The sequence below is a fragment of the Dermatophagoides pteronyssinus genome, unplaced genomic scaffold (assembly GCF_027571235.1).
Source record: "Dermatophagoides pteronyssinus isolate colony J.1.1.1.1 unplaced genomic scaffold, Derpt_VIB-CSIC_2022.12 sq0007, whole genome shotgun sequence".
Taxonomy (NCBI): Eukaryota; Metazoa; Arthropoda; class Arachnida; order Sarcoptiformes; family Pyroglyphidae; genus Dermatophagoides; species Dermatophagoides pteronyssinus.
In genome coordinates this window covers 749,630-772,498 of record NW_027461531.1, presented here as the reverse complement: position 1 = coordinate 772,498, position 22,869 = coordinate 749,630, and the positions used below count along the sequence as shown (strand labels likewise).

Here is a 22,869-nt window from a genome sequence, read left to right as displayed (position 1 = left end):
GTTTAGTAAAACGAGGAGAGGAGAAGAAGAAAACAAACGATCGGCAGTCCGATCAATCCATTATTGGTTGATGATGATGATCATCAATGGTGATCGATGATGATCAATGTCATCATCATTAAAGAAACAACCAACCAACAACAAAATAGAATCACATCCATATCATTATCTATCAAAGCTCATAAAAAATGGTTACATTACATGGAAACTACACAGAAAAAAAACCATTACCCAATTGAATGGATAGATGTATTCCAATGTATGGATTTACTGGATCATCTTATTCCAATTTTTCTGTTGTTGTTGTTGTTGTTGTCATTCGAAACTGCCACTGTAAAAACATTCTCATCATTTTTATTTATCGCCTATTTTCATCGATTATTATTCATGAATGAATAGAAATGGAAAAAATTCCCAGTTTTTTTTTCACTTTGCTATCAAACAATTTATTCGGCTATATGGAACAAAAATATGTATTAACCATTCTGAAACGAATTCGAATGACATCGATCGAATAAAAATAGATTAAAATTGTACACTAAATGTACAAGCAAAAAAAAATAAAATAAATTGGTTAAAAGTTATGTAATGATGACTAAAAATATATTAGTTTTTTTTCTTTGATAAAAATCAACCGGACCTGACAATATTTTATCAGAATCAATTTCATTTGAAATAATCATTATGATCTTCATTCATGTCATTGAATGAATAATGGCAATAATTTATTTCATTTCATCATTATCATCATTTGATCGTTTGCTTGGTAATTTTTGAGACGTAATTTTTGTTGTTGATTAGTAAAAAAAATTGTTTTGTCTATTTTTTTTGAAATTGTAAAAAACATGAATTATAGCTTATTGGCAAAAAAAAGGGGAGAAAAAATTAGTTGATTAACTCTTCCTATCATGAATAAATGAACCTAATATTTTGGCCAAATATAATTTTCTGTTTTCGTATTGCTGACCTAAAATCTTATAATTTTTTTCCATTCCACTATCAGATAAAAAGTTCAATGAAATATTTATGTTTTAAACACATTAATCATATAGATAGATAGATAGATAGAAAATGCGGTAACAAACAAAAAACAAACAAACAAACAAATAAACAGAATAGAAATCTGCATTAATAAACCAATACATAATCATTTGGGATTATGTATTGGTTTTGACAGAACATGGTTGGTTTGAAACAAAATGATGATGATGATAATATATCTATTTTCAATTATAATAATCATCATCCAAACATAACATTGACAAGCACGACAACTTGTCCGGTGTGCGTTTATCATGTTTTTTTACACATTTAATTTATTTAAAAAAAAGAAAGAAAAATATTGATCAAACATGTATCCAAGAAATATATAGAAATATATCAACGAACAAAAAGGATGGATGCTATTTTTATCTGTAGGAGAAACAAAAAACATTTCATTTCATTTCGTTCAATATCGATAAACATGGAAAAAAACCAATGAGGATTGGCGCTGACCTGTATGATAAACAAAAAATTTCAACAACCGAAAAATAAAACGAATGAAAAAAAATCAACCCGAAAAAAAATCGTATAAGAAGAAATGCAAAAATGATTCAATGAATAAAAAATTTTTATGCTACGGAAATTGACCGTAAAAAAATAACAATTTTTACGGAAAAACACACACACACATCAACGAATGAAAACGATTTTGTAATTTTTTTTTTTGTAAACACAAAAGTATAGAGTTGAGCAAAAAAAATTGCACATCATTTAAAAATGTTATTGCAAAAAAAAATCAGAAATAAATTTTCAATCACAGGTTTTCAATGATTGGTTTTACCATCATTTTTATTATTATTATTATTATTATTTGGTTTTCATCACCATCATCATCATTATTATGATTCGCATCGTAATCAATTGATTGGACGAAATTTTTTTTTATAGCAAAGTCATCAAGAAAAAAAAGATGAAAATTTCACTCGTTTTTTTCACAAAAAAATGACTACTATTGCTAAATAGAAATTGCCGTTATTTATTTATTTATTTATTTGAAATGGTTATTGGCCATTGGATATTGGATTAGATAGAATCGAAAATGAAATGTATAATGATTCTTTTTTATACACACATGCACATTATTTCGTTAACCAAATATTAAAGTGTTTTCATCATCAAATCAAAATTCAAATATTTTTTTTTTTTTAAATAGTGATAATATTCGTATCACGGAAATAATAATAAATTTTGAAAAATTGAAATTCTATACGGTAATAAATAACTAATGATCATAGAGAATTGAGCAATCAAAAAAAAATTTTTATTATTATTTTGATTACATTTTTTTCCACTTCAATGTGAGAATAGTGTTGAAAAGTTGTTACAAAAGTCCAGGTGATAAAAATCATGAAATTTTCAACAAAAAATTTACAAATTTATATCGAATATTCCATCGAAATACGTTCAATGAATACAAATATCGTTGTCCGGGAAAAAATATATTTTCATATTGAGAAAAGTTTCAGAAAAAAAGAGTTCTCTGACCCTTTCTGATTACAAATACAATCAATTCGATCAACAACGAAAATCTCCCCAAAGTTGAATTGGAGAAAAAAAACAAAATTGTTTTTCTTTTTATGTAAAATAATAATTTACATAAATGTCAACGAAAAACATTATTATTATGATTATTAATGATGAAAAACAAAACAACAGAATCTTATTTAATGCAAATCGTTTGGAGATTTCTTTCAATATTCGAAATTCTCATTTTCAATCATTTCGACCAATCGATAGTAAAAGAATTCAAAAAGTTGGACCTTGGAGATTCAGAAAATCGGAAAAAATGAAATTGTTAAGCAGAAAAATATTCACAATTTATGGGGGTGTATTTGTTGGTAATTTAATGGGCGTAGTGATGATAGATAGATGAAAAAAATAGGCTTTTAGATAATAATAATAGTTGTCATCATCATGTTGATTTTCAAAGAAAAAAAAATCTGTCACAACACATAACGAAAATGAAAATGTGATGATGATTATAGTAGCATACACACAAATACACATTCATTATAATTATATTTCACCAAATAGAAAGGACATGATTTATTTTTGGCTATATATTTAATCGGATATTAATAACAAAACAATTAGTAACATCAACAACAACAACAACAACAACAAAACAATGGCATGATAGAAAGCCTGGGTCCAAGCAATGAAAAAACAGGCCAAATATATTCACATAGATTTATGGAGAGAAAAAATGTCAAAAGTAAAATTTTTTTTTATCCAAAGTAAAGAAATGAATATAAACAAAACATAGTGAAACTGGTCTTCATAATCTTGATAATCAAAAGGATCTTGTTTTGGTGTTTCTCTAAAAGAAAAAAAGCTTACCATCAATCTACTTTAACTACTGCTTTACTGTCAATTTGATTCAAATTCATCATGAATGAATGAATTTAAAAAAATCAAAAACATTTTGCGTGACTTAAGAAACCGAAATGATGAGAAATTTTTTCATTTTGTTTTTTTGTCGAATCAAATCAAATCAAATCATTTTCAGAATGATGACTAACACAATAGTATGTTTGATCAGAACAAAACAATTCAACGATTCAAACCTGTACCCCTTTTCCAAGAAAATAAAATAATTAAACATCGTCATAAATAAACGGATTTTTTTCCGTTGATTTAAAAATCAACTTATTTGATTCATCTTCAAATCATGATCATCATCAATCTCAAGATGAGGATTTTTTGCATTTTTCTTATCATATTGTCGATTAACTATTAAAAAGTGATTTATATAAATTGAAAATAATAAATCGGAAAAAAAACAAAAATCCCATTCATTTCAATGGAATGATGTCGAAAAATAATTTTTCTCCTTCGTTTTTAAACAACTCTTCCGCATCATCATCAAAAAAAAACAGGATCGAATAGTTAGTGAGAGAGAGAGAGAAAAAAAGCATTTATTCGCCATTTAATGGAAAATCAATTCCCTACATTTTTTGTTTTATCGACTAAACTATGATTCTATCAATGGGACAAAGATTGATTGAAAAATAAAATAAAATGTCAATGCATAACCTATACGACAAGACACACGTTGTAAAGTGTTGATTGTTCATATGAATGAATTTTTTTCTATCGATATTTGTTTGAAACGACAACGAAAAAAAAATTGATAATCAGATAGCCAAGTTATAGATGATGTTGTTGTTGATGATGATGATGATGATGATGATGATGATGGCTGGTCTCTAGAAAAAATAAAGATGAATGGATGAAAAAATAAAAACAAAAAAAATAAATGGATGTCTGCCCGTTTTTAAAAAGCTAATCTTTTTTTTCTTGTTTCATTCTTTTTAACAACAAGGAAACCAATTTCATTCTATACATAATCAGAAAAGTAACCTAACGTAACTGACACGATATCATAATGGTTTGAATTTTTTTTTTTTTTTGAATAATTCAATAAACTCGTTTGTTTTATTAAAGTGAAAGAGAGATAGAGAGCAAAAACAAAAACAAAATTATTAATTATAATCGGTAGATCACGAATTTTGTTTTTGTCGAATTATTGAAAGTTGATAGACAAAAAAAAAATGCTGTCGATCAAGTCTTTTCATTCATAAATTAGTTTAACTTTCTTTTTCTTCGGTCCAAAAATAAGAAAAAATTAATCAGAGAAACTTAAAAGATTTAATCAATGAAAATGATTATGATATGATGTATGAGTGAAAAAAAACACAGCTAAAAAAAGATCAAAACAATATGGATAAAAGTTTATTGTAAGATTTTCTTTAGACATCAGGGTTGTGTCATATATCATATCATATCAAACGAAATACAAGAACAAAAAAAAACTATAGGTACAAATAGGCCGTAAACGGAAATTCTATAATTCTCTCTGTTACTCTGGATAGGATGTATGGAATAAAGAAATTATTATTATCCATAATTTCCAGCATATTAATCAAGGGATGCATATGTAAGAAATAATAATTTCTCATCCAGTTCTCTTCATTTCATATTCCATTCTATTCTACCTGTCCTAAATGTTCTTATCAGGGTTTTGAAAAAAAAAATATTATTTCTGTCACATCATCATCATCATTATTATATAAAGACTGAAATAATATTATGAAAATTATATTTCATTGTTTTATTGCGAACACACACACACATTGTGTTTTTCTTTATTCATTCATTATTGAGTTTTTTTTTCTTCTTGATGATGAATTTGCAAGAAAGAATATAGTTTTTTTTCACATGATTCGTTTCTTATCATTAAACATGACTTGAAAATATTTTCCTGATTTTTGTTGTTGTTTTCCAAAATAAATAAATAAATTCCATGTTGGAACATTAAGTGATGATAATAGGGAAAAAAAGCAATGTTGATGACCACCATTGTTCATTGATTCGCGAATCTGATGATGATTGTTGACAATTACAATCGTTACACACAAGCTAGTTTTCAATGAAGATGAAACAAATGAAAAAAAACAATTGAGGCTTGTCTTTTGCGTTTTGAAAAAAAAACATTTTTTTCCTACAACAAAAAAAAAAATACAGGAAAATGGTTTTCAATTCAATTCAATTCGAAAAATGATAATAATAAATGACTCTTGATATCAGATACACACAATTGTTTTGTTCCGTAGACAAAAAAAAACGAATGTTCAAGTATATTATTGTTGGCTATCATTATCAAATCCAAATGGCTGGACATGAAATGTCGATCATATTTCACATAAACAAGATAAATGATACATTGAGAAAATGAACTAGAAATTTTCAACAGAAAAAAATCGGAAGTTATGAAAAATTAAAAAATTCAATTTGAATGAATTTTTTTTCGATCCATCAACAACCACCACGATAAGATTGAACAAATTAATTATTGTTTTCATATTCATTCATCTGATATAATAAACTTAATGATTATATAATTTATAATTTCAAACAAAACAAAACAAAAAAATTGTTCTTTGACTCAAAAATGGCTTTTACATTCGATCCCATACAAAAAAAAACAACAGAAATTATCTTGAAAAAAAATGGAAAAATTTTCATTCAAATATATCACGTAATTGAACAACGGAGTAAAAAAACGACGACGTAATTTTCATTGTTTAGAGAAGGAAAAAAAAAAATTTTAAACCGGGCGTCAATTATGTGCATGAAAGAACCGATAAAGAAAAACCACGTAACGTAATCCTATGTGCATTCGGGTTATTATTTTTCATTTCCATTCAATTTTCATCGAGAGAAAACAAAACAAAAAAAACGATCATGTTAAAAGATAGTAGAAGTAGTAATATCTCGGGGTTGGCAATCATCATCATGATGTTATTATTAAAATTTAAAAGAAAAAAAATTTATATGTCAACCCCGTGTCGTAGACTTGTCAAACAATGAAAACAATAGCAACAAAGTTTTTTATTTTTCTGATATCTGTAACCTATTATCATTTGAAATGGGATAATTTAGTATTTGATGTTAAATAAAAGAAACATATTCGTTTATAATAATAAAAAACTATATGTGTCGGAAGTGAAAAGTTATTCACGAATTAAAATTTTAAAAAAAAGTTTTAAAAGTTGATGAATGATGAGTTAATTCACCGGTGGGCGTTTTGGAAAAAAAATTTGAAACTTATAAACATTAATCCATTCTTTATGTTTTTTTAAACACTAATTATATGCATGAATTTATAAATTTTCTTACAAAAGTATTTCGTGCGAAAATCAGACCAATTCTTTTTTTTGTTGAATGTAAATTGAGCTTCTTTCTCTCAACATTAAAATCACAATAAGCATTACATCAAATAAACACAACAGTTGATGTGAATCGATATTAATAGTGTGAATAGTAGTTAATTGATGAAAACCATTAATTACATTCACATTTTAAATCGTTAAGGAAATGATCACAAATCTATGTAAATTAGATAAATTATTATTCTGAAAAAAATGTCAACGACAATCATGGCACGATAATAGTGTAGGAAAAAAACAAATGAATGACATACCATTAACTACAGATTCGTAACGACAATTCTTCATTAATATTGACTGTTTCAAATCAAATCTGGATTCAAGCCGAATGACACCTGTAGGAATAATGATGATGAATGTTATCCACTTTGATTCTCATCGATTAAACCCACACACACACATACACATTAAACATACAGTTATGAAATGTGGTTACCGATCAAACAATTTATCATTGATTTACCTGTAAATAAAAGAAAAAAGAATTATTAAAAGGAATAATAATAAAAAATTTGAAAAAAACATAAATCTTAAATGATCATTTTTATTATTTGCCGGAAAAATGTAAAGAAAAATTTTGTTATAAGTTATGTATGAAGATAAACGAAGCAAAGAATCCTCCATAGATTTCTAAATGAAATCATTTCTAAATTTTTTTTTAATAGCCTAGATGCATTTTCGGTTGATTCGTTCTAACTTCAAAAAGGGGCAATAACAACAACAGAAACAAAAACTTGTCTTTTTAATGTTCTAATTTACGACTTAAATAAACAACGACAACAGCAAAAAAAACTAATTCAAAATGAACTCAACGTTGGATTTCAAAAAAATAAATAAAACCATGATATAATCATCAATGATAGCACCAAAAACATTTTAACCTGCAAAAGTTTTATCATCAAAATCTAATGTACAAATCTTATAAATGTGTATAGGAGGAGGTAATTTGTAATTATCAATCACAAATCACAACATTAAGCTTCTTTTATCAAAAAAATTTTATTTGCACATTGTGTATACGATTCGTGTAGGTGTATATTTATTATGGTGATGGAGCGGAAAAAAACAAAAACAAATCGAATGATTTTCTCTAAAAATTCAATAAATCAATTAGCGATAAAATAAAATTATTTTATCAAACCATTATTTTCTTTTGTAAATCGAACAGAATGAAAGAATTTGATGCGAAACAAAGTGTGCAATGAAAAGAAATCAGGAAATATCCTTTCACTCGAATAACTCTCATTAAACAAAGATGGGCTGCCCGGTTTATAACCTTTTTCTTCTACTGTTCTTTTTTTTATGATTCGAATTCAATGAAAAAAAAACAAGTTGTTGAATCTATCAATGAATAAACAAATAAAATAGATGAATAAAGGTAAAGTTTTCTCCTCGTTTCTTTTTATTTCTAAAGAATTCGGACATTTTCAAAAGAAAAAAAAACTGAAATATTAAAAACCCATGCATGAACAACGATTAAAGCAAACACAATGCAAACACACACACACACAATAATTGAACATAATCAAAAGAAAAAAAACGTATCCAGCTTTTAAATATTTAACAATAAATAAACAATAATAAGATGCGAGGGAAATGAATAAAGAAAACTTTTCAAATGATTTACAATGAATAAATGCAGTTCAATGCTTGGATAAACAACAATGCAGAACAAAACAAAAAAAACATAATGAAATTAAAGAATTTTTGTTTGTTTGCTTGTTTGATAAACTTGATTAACCTTCAAAATTATTAACTTCAAAAATTTATTCATTTTTATTCAAGCATAATTCAGTTTGATGTGAAACAAATATAAAACAGAAATGAAAATATTAGCTGAAATTAGCCAGACGTTACAGTTTTTGTTGTTGTTGTTGTTGTTGTTGATGTTTTTGTTGATCATTATCATAATTTGAATTGTTGTCACATTGAATTTTCGATCAGTTAGGTTGAATAATACTAAATAATCCAGATGGTCATTGTTTTTGCTGTCACTTTTTTTTATATCTGTTTTTCATATTTTTGTTTTTGTCATTCAATATTAACATGACATTATATAAAATTTAAGTCATCATCTCATCAAAGATAATTGTGTGATGACCTGTTCTTTCTCTCTCTCTCTCTCTCTCTCTTTCATTGTATGGAATACATCACAATGATTATGATGATGATATCAAATGATGTGAACAAAAAAAAACAATGACAAGGTTTATTTTCGGATCATATCGGAACAAAAAAGATTAAAAATACAGATGTGTCTGGTACACTTGTCATACACCTAATCTAAAATTTAGAAGCCTTTAATCAATCTCGATTGATTTTTTTCATTTTGAATTCATGGAATCCTGTGTTCAAATAAATCATTACAAGTTTTACTTCGAAACAATTCACGATTACTACATGATGATGATGATGATGACAGGAATGATTTGGCTGACTTTAAATCAGGTTTTATTGAGCACCCAAAAAAAGAAGAAGAAGAAAAAACGTCCATAATGATTATTGTGATTTGGCTTTAATCTTTCAATTCAATATATAATTCTTGATGATTTTATCACAACAAGTGATGACCATGATCATTATGTTCATTCATCATTCAACAATGATTATTGAGGTCATTGATGATCATTCTTATCATAAAACATCAGTTGATCATCAGTAAATAATAAGTACAATGTTCGATTAATTTCTAAAGCGATTAGATTTTTTTTTTTTTTGGAAAAAAACACTAGTTATCAACATTCAATTCAATTTGAAAAAAAATCTAACTTCATTATCTTTTACATATCATTAGAATAGAAGAAAATTATTCTAAAATTAAAATATAAAGTTTCGCAATCAATTAATTTGTAATTATTTATCAATGCATCAATGATCATTTGTTTGCATGAATTTTTCATTTTCATTTTCATGATATAATTATCACTTTGGTGAAAAAAAAGCTACAATTAGAATAATGACCAATACAGAAAAGGATTTTTAACAACAAAAATGACCCGGATGGATGCTTTGTGAAACAATATTATCTAAATCAAATCAGTGGATCATTGAATAATATGAATTAAGGTCAAGGTATTCATACATATAAAACAGTACAAAAAAAACAAAAACAAAAGATGACAAAAAAAAGTATTGCAAAAATTCATTTCATTCACAATGATTATTTTTTTAAAACTGATGCAAGCCACCAATTGGCATCATGAATGGATGTGAAATTCTGATATTGGATCGAGAGAAAAAAAATGGGCCATTATGAGTGTTACTCACACAGAGATAAAAATATCGAAAGCTGTGAACCTTGTATAAAGAGAATTGAGACCGAATCATTTTATTTATATGTGGGAAATGAATTAACAAACGCAAAAGACAATTATTTGTCAATCAATCTTTCATTGGTCAGTTTTATTGTTTGTTTGTTTGTTTGCATGGTTTTTTTTTCTTTTCATTCATTCATTCATTCTTTAGCTATTTCATATTTTTTCAACATTAATAATAATAATATAAATTATGATGTTTATGATGATGAAATCCAAAAAAAGCACACCTTTTTTCTATCTAAAATAAATATGTAATCAATATAGAAATGTTTGTATGTATGGGATCGTTGCCATCGTTTCAAATGCATCAATTGTGATCGGATTATAATCATACACACACACAAACACAATATGATGACCAATCAATAAAGTATTATCTGAATCTTTCATGCTGATTTATATCAATCTTTTCAAACTTATCAAACAAACAAAAATTCAAAATAAAAATTGAATATCAATGGATAGCTTATAATTTTGAAAAATTATGATAATATTCGTTTATTAAAATATCAATAATTTTATGATTAAATTTTTGAACAAAAAAAAATTGGGTTGAATTTTGATCAGGAAAGTTGTTAAAGTAAACCCGAAGACTTTTTTTTTGGGTGATTTTTTTCTCGCCCAACATCATCATAAACAAAATTAAAATAATTGAATCGATTCGACTGGCTACATTAATTTTAAATTGAGTACAACAATGAGTTTCATGATAATGAGGTATTACCCAGGTCAATAGTCCGTTTTGTCTATTGCATTAAATTGTTGATTAGAGTGAAAAAAAATATAAGAAAAGATGTTTGTTGTTCCATAATGATAATGATGATGATGATGACCGGTTTTTTGTTGTTGTTGTTGTTGTTGCTGCTAATGATGGTCATCTAATTTGAATCACCCGTAGTAGTACACAGCTATTAAATAGGAAAAAATAAATAACAGAACTAAATTCGAATCAAAACTAGACATCGAATTGATGTGATCGATCGATTGATTGATTGATTGTATGATAGATAAATTTAACTATAGTAACAGAGGAAAGCAACAAAAAAAATGTCGATCAATCGATTGCAATTCAAAGATTAACTATCAATACAATCAAATCGAATCAATCAGTTTTCGAAGAAAAAAAGAAATTGATTGCTGGCCATAACTTGATAGAAACAAAAATATAATTTTAGATTTTATTTTTCGATATCAAATTTTTTTTCATTTATTTAAATAGACAATTATGAATCCAAAAAAAAACACTGTTGTGTTAATAAACATTTCAATTTATATTGATCATTCTAAATAATTTGGCTCAAGAATTGAAACAAAAAGAATCTCATTATTGTGATTCAAATAACTTCTAATTCATATATGGTATATGTGTTTGTATAATAATAAGGCATTAAAATGAGGGCTTAATATTAGGATTTACATCATCATCATCGTCATCATTTTGTTGTTGTTAAAGATGAATATCGAGATTAGAATCGAAAAGAATAGAAAAAATTCATTTTTATTCATTTGCATAATAATTATATAATGATCTTATTATTATAAGTTTCATTATTCAAATCCAAAAGTCAAAATGTACAAATCATTTCCTATAAAAATACGTTTATTTTGTATACAAATTAAGTTTTGGAACGAAAAAAAATAAAACTTTCTCCTTTTTTATTCATTTTTTATTTTCATCAAGAAAAAAAACAACAAATTCAAATCTTTAAATCTAAACAATTTCATGAATGTTTTCATCGGAAAACAAAACAATAATAAAATACACATAGGAAAAAACATTCTTGTAGAAAAAGGGATCAAAGTCGCGCCCAATTTTGAAAAAAAAACTTATAATGAACAAAAACTATACAAAAACACAAGGTGATGATAATCATAGGCAATAATAATGGAATCAAAAAATTCAAATAAACACACAGAGAAACAAACAAACAAGTCAAAAGTCAAACATTATATTTTGAATTTTGTTGTTTCGCTCAATTTTTTTTCTCTGTTTTTGATGGTCATTATTTTTGATGATGATGATGATCATCATCATCATTATTGGTCCTTTCAATTGTGTTTCAATTTCAATTTTTATTATTGCGTATATCAAGCTGGATACTGTGACGCAAACACACACACACAGACAAATACAATGATCAGTTAACCTTGCATAAACATTTACATGTTGAGAGAGAAAATAAATGATGCAAGAATTTCGCGAAAAAAAAATTTAATTTATTTTCACATGATCTGTATTCTGTATTGTTTTGTTTTTGCTTTTAATTTATTTGTTATTTTTCGTTGGTTGATTGGTTTCAAAATGTGTCCAAACAAACAGAAGTTCAATCGAAAAAAGTGGATAATGACCACTGCCATTAGATTGATGAACCAACAAAATTCGCACCTGTTTTATTAGGATTCAAAAAATAAAATCCATAATCAGAATAGTCAAATATTAATAGAAACAAAACGAAAAAAACCCCTTTTTTTTTGATGGGCAAGTTAAAATAATCATTTCATTTATAATATGTAATAATAATAAGCAGCGTTCATCTTCATTGATTAAGAATAATCGGTTAGAGATAAGAAAATGCAAGAAGCTCAATGTTGTTGTTGTTGTTCTTGTTGTTTGTTTTAAAGAAAAAAGCAGGTGGCTATTTTCAGCAGCCCATATATTCATATAATAATTTTTTTTCTTCCATATAAATTTCTAATTATAAATTTTTTTTTTCATTCAAACATCCATATTCTCATTATACATTCTTGTTTTGTTTGCATTTTGATTGTTTATCATTGTTTCTCAAATTATGTTGATGATGAAGATGATGATGAAGATGATGATGAAGATAATCATAATGATGATGATGAGATTTTTAAAATGAAGATGATAATATTGGCCAAATGAAATGAATTATGGATGTATGTTATAATAATAACAACTACAACAACAATCATTATAATAAGCGAATAGAAAACAAAATTCACACTTCGAGGGCAAACAAAACTGTTAGGCTATATATAGAAGAGATCAGCTTTTGGTTTTTTCTTTTCGTTTTAATTTACATATCATTTTTTTCATCATTAGAAATAAAAACATCGCTATTATGGAGTTTAGGTAACTTCAAATCAAATAACTATAATTCCCTCCTAAAAAACTGTTTCATTTTAGTCGATACTGATGGATAAAATTGATCGATACAAAAATTTGAAAGGGGAGAAAAATCACATCCAATCCAATAACTAGCAAAGAATTTTTTTTTCTCCAAATTTTTCAATGAACTGTTTTTGTTTAATGCTGATTCAAGCTTTTTTTTTGTTTTTTGTTTTTCATCGATTCTGCAAAAGATCCGAAGATTAGAATTATCATCATGACAAAGATATTGGTGTGAAACGTTGTCACAAACAATTCCAATATTACAAAGTCAGATAGATTCATTTTGCCGCATCATCATCAGCATTGAAAAATGGTTACAAATCAACCGAAATGATTTGCGTTAAAATCAATGCGTAAAGTTTCTTTTTTTTGCTTTAGACTTTGTAAAATTCTTCTATGTTTCACCAAATTACCGGCTTTGAAAGAAAAAATTTTGACAAAAATTCTCTGGAGCAAGAAAAAAAATGAAGGGAAATGCCTTTTCTTTATTTATTTGTTTTGATCTGTTCATTTTTTGTTTTGTTTCAAGTAAATGTTTGATTGAATTACGAAGGAAAGCAGCACCAGGATTCCATTTTTGTTGTTTCGATGAAAGTAAATTTGTCATTGTGATTACGCAAGCAAAAACAAACGAGAAAGCAATGCCGTCAAGCAATGAATAATATATGGGAATTTTAGCTAAAATGTTTCAGCAAATAGTAGGAAAAATGGAACAAACAAACAAACAAAAACAAAATGCTTTCATTTTTCATCATCATTTACTGAATTGAGAAGGAAAAAAATACTTGAACACCAAATACAATGAAAATAATTTCGAAGATTTTTGAACAGAAAAGTATAGAAAATTTATTATCTATAGCTAATAAATTTGCCGAAAATAGACATGAATCATGATAATAATAATAGGGGAAAAAAGAGCTTGAAACCTAGCTCGAAAATCTATCGGATTGCATATATGCAATGAAACCACAAGTATGCATTAAAAATTGATTTGTCATTATAAATTTTATTTTGTTGAAAAATTTTAAATACAAAACGGTTTTTTTTTGAAATTCATTTCACGGAGATGATTGTCAGAACATACACACAAAATAGATCAAGAAGAAAATTGAAAAAAAAATTTCAATTTTTCCCGAAACGAAAGAAAGTGAAAACACCTACAGCATCATGTGTATACAACATAAATGCCATACAAGGCCATGTATCCAAAGGATTTGTGTGCTGTTTTTTACAATCATTTTTTTTCGCCACTATATTAGGAACAAGTAATGTAATGATGATGATGAATCCAAAAATGTCAACATATAAACATTAACCACATACAATTACATACATACAAAAGCTTTGTCATTTTTATTTTGTTTTTCACATCTGTATGGTTCGAATAATAATAATAATAATAAGATCGTCTTTATATAGTCAATGTATATTTTTTGATTGCTTTGGCGTCATGTCAAAAAACGAAACGATAATCAAAACAATATACGATCATGATACTAATAATGTTCAACCAAACCAAAAAAAAATAGCAAAAATATTAATAATAAAATATTCAATAGCCTATTCTTTGGCGTCAAACTGTGTGTGCGTGTTTTATTATTATGATTGGATGTTTGAATGATGAATATAATAATAACCCTAAAATACATCAAATAGAAAAGAAGAGAGATTGAAAAGGGGGAAAAAAATCACAACAACTTTTTCTCTTCGTCGATAAATCTTTCAATAGTATTTAAGGGTAAGGGCGTATGAAAACGATTGATTCTCTATTTTAGGCTAAATAAAATATGAATGACGATGAACGGTAAATGAAAAAATGATCGTCTATTCGACAATCATGTCGATCGAACCAAAACAGGCAACAGCAACAACACAAAAATTCATTCAAATAATGTAACGTACGCCACCGTCCAAGTGTCAATCACATTCCGTCAGTCAGTCATTCATTCAATCAATCGATTGATTGAAAAGCATGCGAGAAAAAAAGTGATGGAAATAATTGGATTCAAGGCGGATTTGGTTTATTTTTTTATATTTTCTCCGTCTCTTTTTTTTTGTATTTGTTGAAAAAAAGACAGAAAAATGTAAATTATAATTCGACATGTAAAACAGTTTTGGTGTAAGATTGGTTATTTTTAAAATTATAGAAAATTCTTTAAAAGATTCCTACATAGATAAGATTTGAACAAGACGAATAAATAAAATGATGATAAAATTTTTCTTTTGACAATGTCTCTTTATCGCTTTGCTTAATCGAATTCATTTCATTTTTTTTAAGAGAGAAAAAATACCGGATTAGTTTGAAAAATGAAAACTTGATATGAGAAAGGATTAACATTTTTCAAGTTTTTTTCCAAAAAAACTTGAAAACGTTGTTATTCTATGGGATAACAACCGTATTATCGTGACTATCATCTCCATCAATTGTGAAATTATAGTTAAATTTGTATGTGAAACAAAACTAACTTCTTTTTTTTTGCTGAATGTGATGTGTGAAAATTGTTACGACAATGATGATGATGATGATAATAATGATGACCGTTAGGACATGGATAAAATGAAAATGAGAATATTTTATAAAAAGAAAGTCTTTTTATCTGCCTCAAACAACTTCTTTCATGATAATGATGATAATGATGGCTGTTGTTATCATTGTAAAAAAGTGAAAAGAAATGAAAATTTGAATGAATGGTTTATTCATATAAGTAAAGATTATTTTTTCCCTTTCAATTTGACCTGCTTGCTTGCTTGATCATTGATTTATATATAATCAACCAAGAAAAAAGAAATTTCTGCTGATTTGTCCAACGACAATTTCTTTTTATCATCAATCAAAATAATAATGGCCAACTTTTAAGGTAACAAATGATGGACACCACACACACACACATTGTTACATAATTAACGATAACCAAAATGGTTCAAACATCATCATCATCATTAATATGGATTTTGTTTTTTCCCATCCTTTTCAATGGAAGATCAAAATTAAGTGGATAACAACAAGGGGTTGTTGATGAATATTTTTTGGGATGCTTGAATATTATGTTTCTTATGCATTTTACTTGTCACATGAAATCGATTGTGAATAATGATTCCTCTTTAAACCATCATCATCATTACTATGCTAAATGGATGAATACGATCGACAAGTCTGATGATTATAGTGAGTGAGAGAGAAAAAAGCACAACAGAAATAGAATTTAAGCATCTCTGAAACAAGAAAAACAAAACAAATGAATTTTAGATGCTGTCAATCGGCTGTCATCATCATCATCATCTATAATGCCAACAAAGCATTTTGTAACAAACGATTGGTAAGTCGATGATGTCAGCTTTCACTTTTACATTCTCACTCTCTCTTTATGTCATAAAATGTGTATTATTGTCGTAGAACGAATACGAAAAGAAAAAAATATAGCTGGATCGATTCGATCGATGTTGAAAACAAATATTCAGGAATTGTAATCATGAAAAAAAACAACAACAGACAGTTATAGACTAAAATACGAGAATTTAAATATTGAACTAAAATAAGAATAACTATAGACCGGTACGGTTTTTTTGGAAATTTGGTTTGATCATAAAACATTGAAGAATGATGCTGGATTTTTTTTTAAGTTAGACTTTGTCACATTTTCCTCTCACTGTTTTACTATTCGTGCTACCACCGTTTAATATATTCATTGTTTTTGGTTCATTTTCAAAATGAATACATTCACCGGAACTAAAAACAGAAAACAAACCGGAAACAAAACCAAAAACCAAAAAACAAAAACCAAAATCCATCCAAAATAACATTAGTTATAAAATACAAACTTGTGATCATTTGTACATACAAAACATGTGGAAAGAAAAATGAAAATAAAAAAAATTATATGGAAACATAAAAGTAAAAATCTTATGGAAAAAAAACGAATGATTCATTTCCTTTCATTTTTGTTTTGTTTTTTTTATATTTATAAATATTTATTATTAGTATAACAAACATCGACCGAAAAAAAAATGATGTTGACAAACATGGAAAAGAAAATTTTTCGGTTCGTTTTCACAATATAACAGTAAATAAAAATAATAAATAGGAGAATATATATAAAAAAAACCGAACCAGAAAAAACAAAAGAAGAAGAAAAAAAAAGAAAATTAATTACATTTACTACCTGATGATGATGATGATGATGGTGATTATTCTTAGTATATGAATAAAAAGTACATTATGGTTTGTTTTTTTCAGGGAAGAAAAGCAGGAAATCTAGTGTATTTTTTTTCGTTTAACAATAAAGAGAAACCGAAAGAATAAAAATTCTCATTTCCATAGATTCTATCATCAAATGTAATTCATCATTTACCATTTGTTTTTTACCCTTATTTTTTAGGTATAAGGGTTTTTTGTAATAAAATAAAAAAAAAAAATCATTTACCAAATAAATTGACCAAATAAAACTATGAAAATTTTATCTATCTTTCATTTAACAAAAAAAAAAAAAAAAAAAAATGATTGACCATCATTATTCGCCTTGTTTAACCATAACCAAACATTTATTTTCCATAGAGATTATCATTAATAACTTTTGTTTGTTGACTTGTGAAACAAGCGAAAAAAAATCAATGAAAAGCTAAATACGTGATGGTGATAGTTTATGGTCAAAGAAGACAATTTTCATACTCAATCATTGAATGTATAATAATAATATATAAGGAAAAGGAAAATAAGATAAGATAGCATTCATACCCATCTTTAATATTACCAACAAAAAAAAGAAGATTTAAAAACATTGAAAAAATTTGTTAAGATTCTTTTCATCATTATGGATCGTGTTATGTTTTGTTATTGTTGTTGTTGTTCTAGTGGTCATGTCGCCCTTTAGGGACGGAAACCAAACTAGACTAAAGATAAGACCAACCAACCGAATGAATGAATGAATGTTTTGACTGAAAATGACATTCATTTCAATTGTTTAACAAAAATACATCTTTCTCCCACTCTATTTACAAATCCACTTCTGGTTTTTTTTTGTATATTCTTTTTTGAGTTTTATTTTTTTTCACAATTCATTTGACACACTGAATACATTCAGTACAAATAAATGATGATCATTCAAGTTAGATCGAAATGAAAAGTAAAATAATAAACAACGATAACAACAACAAAAAGATCTACAAATTGGAGTATAGGGAAAAAATGATGATAATGATGATAATAGTAATAAAAGAAAAGAGAAAAAAACTTTTTTTTTCACATGACCATTCATTCGTTTACAATCATTTGAAATGTTATTTGGATTCAAACTTAACTCTTTAGATGTTCATTGACAATAAATGAATGAGTGTTCCAAGAAAAAGAAGAAGAAGAAGAAAAAATCGAAACAAAACATAAATTTTTTTTGGTTGTCCATCCAATAATCGTTTATTATTATTTTGGTGTCAAAATTTTTTTTTATACTTAATAAATTAAGACTCATGATATACATCATTTATCATTGTTTGTTTGTTTGTTTCTTTTTTTTCCGCAACTATTATCCATCATGTTAATCTTTCTTTCTTTCGTTTTCGGAGAAAAATTTCTAGCTTTTTTTTGCGAATGGAAAAATTAAAACAACCGAAAACGATAGCGATATAATGAGGAAAAAAAAGTTTAAAATGTCATCGAATCAATGGTTGTCTATGTAGAAACGATATTTCCATAGAGCGATGATCAATATGTTGAAACCAATGGATATTAATTCGTGACATAATGTATGTGGGAACAACAGCCTACATGTTGAAGCCAATTTGATGTTTCATTTTTTTTTTTTTGATAATCATAAAGACAAACATAAATTGTTCTGTTAACAATAATGAAATTAAATCAGTTTCGATTTTTATTTTCTGTTTCGTTCATATCGCGATGATTCATGATGTATAACAAGAAAAATTATTATTCTCATACAAACGATACAATGATGATGATGATGATGATGATGAGACGGATGTTAATGTCAATATTTCGATTTCGATAGAAAAAAAATATTATTATTTACTCTGAAAAACTGATGAAAACACAAACACACAAAAATCTGTGTGGTTACAAAGTTCGATGATTATCAAATCAAAAATATCTGTAATATTTATCTACCTGGTTTATTTGATCAATTTATTTTTTTTTCATTTACTTTACTTTTTTCTCTACTACTCGAACAACATAATTTACATAAAACATTATTATTATTATAAACAAAAAATTCATGTAACAAGGAAATATATTTTTTCTTTTTGCCATAGTTACATCACTTCTTTTTCCTTGTAATTGTATTTGCATGAATGTAAACAAAATATGATCTATGTTTCTTTCTATCATTTATCATTTTATATCATGATCAACTTTCATATAATAAAAATGGATTTATTTCAATTTCATTCGCACAATTAGATTTAGACCAAATCTATGATTGGTATCACAAATCTGATGTTATTCTTTGTTGTTTGTTTGTTTGTTTTTTGTTTGTTCACTTATTTTGTTTGTTTATCCACCTGTTTTATGGCAAAATTGATGATTTTGAAATTGTTCAGCTGTTAAAATGACACGTACTTATTATCGTAAAAAACGCCCTATTTATTACACGGTGACAGGACAATTTCTGGGTCAAAACATTTGAAAATCGATTAATAACATCGTTTGATAATTTTTTTTTGATTCAAATGGATCCAAATTAACTAACAAAATATAATGCATTATAATAATTAGTAGTTTTTAATTTCATTTGAACTTGAATCTTAATCACAATACTAATTGATTGTTGTTCAATTTTTTCTTTATTTCTTCCCAACAGTTTATGCAATTTGATCTATGGTATTTTACTATGGCAAGAAATTCGAAGGAAATATCATTATGCACATATGGAATGAAGAAAAAAAGTCTATTCAAATAACACTACAGTAACTAGAAATTCATCATTGAATTAGATAATAAGTGTAAACCCTTCAGGCTAATTCTATAAATGAATGAATATATTTTTTGGAAAAAAAAGTATCACACCCATTATGATGAAGCATTCTCTTTGATCATCATCATCAATCGGGTTATCGATAAAAAGGCCAATAACATTGCATTTTATGAAGATGCAATGCAAGAAAAACAAGAATTTTACCTGAAAAAAAATTGCCTTGAAGGCAAACAAAAATTGCATAATTAATATTTGATCAACAAACCATAATATCATAAAGGTCGGGTACTTTGTGTATATGTCTATGTGTGTGTGTGTGTGTTGATAATGATAAAAAGAGAGTTACATCGATAAAATGAATAGTTTTTTTCCCGGATGATGTACCTAATTGAAATAAATTTAAACTTTGAACAAACAACTTAATTTAAGGTTAAAGCATCTTATATAAATTTTCAAATTAAATGAAATATTCATATCTTTTAATCGATACTAACTAAAGATTTCTAGTTCTTTTTAGAACGGAAAACGGGATTTTTTTTTGTTGAACAAATCTAGGTTGCTATGAATATTGTATCAATCAACTATTTACCTGATAAAACTTAATAAATTGTCAGTTGGAAAACAAAAATCAAGAACAGACAGAAATAGATGCACACACATTTAGCTATTTAGCCATTAAAATCTATCTGTAATCTGATTGTAAGGTGGAGGAAAGATGGACAAGAAAAACAAAAAACAAAATCTTATAACCAGTTGAAGAGAAATTCAATGTGATCAAATCAAATGTATCAAATCAGTAGATAAGAATCTTTGTTTTTTCTTTGGAAAAATAACGTGGTAAATGAAATAAAAGAAAAAAATTCTTACTTGTTTGACAATCTTTGATAGTATAGTGTATTTCCTTGATATAAGTATGTCTTGGATTTCTTTTGATCAACAAAAAGATGATACAGATTTCACACTATTATTTTATCACATTATCATCATCATCATTTATTATGGTCGTAACATCTGTACACTGGACACAATCATTATTAACAGCAACGACGACAACAAAACAATCATTTATTTCATTGAATGAAAAAAAAATTTGATTTATTAATTCGATAACATGTCAATATGATCCACAGACACACACAACAAACTAAAAACATGAAAAAAAGGATTGATCTTTGTCGGCGAAAAATGAGAACAAACAAAAAAAATCATTACATGATGATGATGATGATGAATAATAATCAATTCGAAATGGGAGATAAAGTTAGAAAAAATCCTAAATCATTTCATTTATCATCGACAAAATGATCTGACTTGAGTAACCGGCAACTGTCGTTGCATCTATCGAATTGATGTTGTTGTTGCTGTTTATGATTATGATGATGATGAGGGCGACGAACTGAAATTTTTAATTTAAAACATCCAAAACACATATATACATATGATGATGGACAAAGATCACAGCAAGATATTTCAAAGTTGTTGCTGCAAAAAAAAAAAAAAAATTTTCAATGAGGATTTATATCACGGGCACAAATCATGTAGCGAAAAAAAATTTAATAGTCAAAATGTTGATCCCAAGTAACATCATCATCATCATCATCTTTTAATATGGTCTGATTTACAATGGCCCACAAACAAACAAAAATTTTGAAGAATAAATGTATATTACAGACAACCGAACGTGTGCAAAGCAAACAACAAACTGATTTAACTTGACTTTAAAAAAAAACTAACGAACGGATAGACATGAATGCGATATGACAATGGAGTTTTACTATTGACGATGAACTGAGAGAAAAAAAGCTGGCGAGAGTTGTTGCATGTGTGTGTGTGTCTGTTTCAATGTGTTTATATTTGCGGGATCCTCTTCTTCATCAAGCAACGAGAATCCAATGTCGGTAAATGTCTGTGAATGTGTTAGTGGTCTGGCTGACTGGTTGATCGGTTGGTTGGTCGGTTGACTTGATTTCAGAGTTTTTCATTTTTTTTTCCGTTGTCGATGGTGATCAATGATGGCTTCCATGTTTTCCAGATAGATTCGTTCTCAAGCTATTCTATAGTTTTTTTTTCTCTCTTACTCTCATTCTCTTTTTATTTTGTTTCTCTATAGAGAACATTTGGGAACACATGAAATGAAAACTTTATATATTGCATTTGCTTCTTCTTGTTCATCTTACTCTTCATTCTATGATGATTGGGATGTTTCAAAATAATAATCATTGATTCGATGATTTCGAAAGAAGAAAAGATGATGATAATGATGAATAAAGAGATCCACTTTCATTCGAATCAAGTCAAAAAAATGAAAATTAAACATTCATGAAAAAATATATTTAAATTAATTATCCAGTACATGAAGACAAATCAAGCGTGTATAGGATGATTATGATGATGTTCGGAAATTCGATTCCTAAACTCATCAGAAAAAGAAGAAGAAGAAGATTTGAATTCATAATGAAATCTGAAAAAAATTTTAATTATAATCAAATGAAAAGAAACCACACAAAAAAAAATCAAAAGAATTACAACATTCAAGATTATCATCCCATTTTTTTTGTTGGTTTCATTCATTGTTGAATTATTATTACATAAAATAAACTCAGGTTACCCACTTTTTTTCATATATTTCGCAATACATTTATCAGGTATTCAAATTTCATTTTATGAATTTCAAATTTTCTAACTAAAATGTTTTGAACATCTTTTCAAAATTGAAA

General features: G+C 26.7%; 1 protein-coding gene across 3 annotated transcripts in view; it reads right to left on the bottom strand.

Moving 5' to 3' along the window:
- The window catches only part of LOC113799561 (protein O-linked-mannose beta-1,2-N-acetylglucosaminyltransferase 1-like), a 33,836-nt gene extending 11,723 nt beyond the window's left edge, over positions 1–22,113 (bottom strand). The window contains exons 1-3 of one of the 3 annotated variants that reach the window (XM_075820701.1): positions 21,020–22,113; positions 7,194–7,239; positions 7,031–7,111 (exon numbers count right to left, since the gene is read on the bottom strand). The gene's annotated coding sequence lies outside the window, so the exon portion shown is untranslated. Of the gene's footprint in view, positions 1–7,030; positions 7,240–21,019 lie in introns of all 3 variants that reach the window. The other 2 variants (XM_075820700.1, XM_075820702.1) reach the window with 2 other exon arrangements.
- Positions 22,114–22,869: the final 756 nt, after the last annotated feature.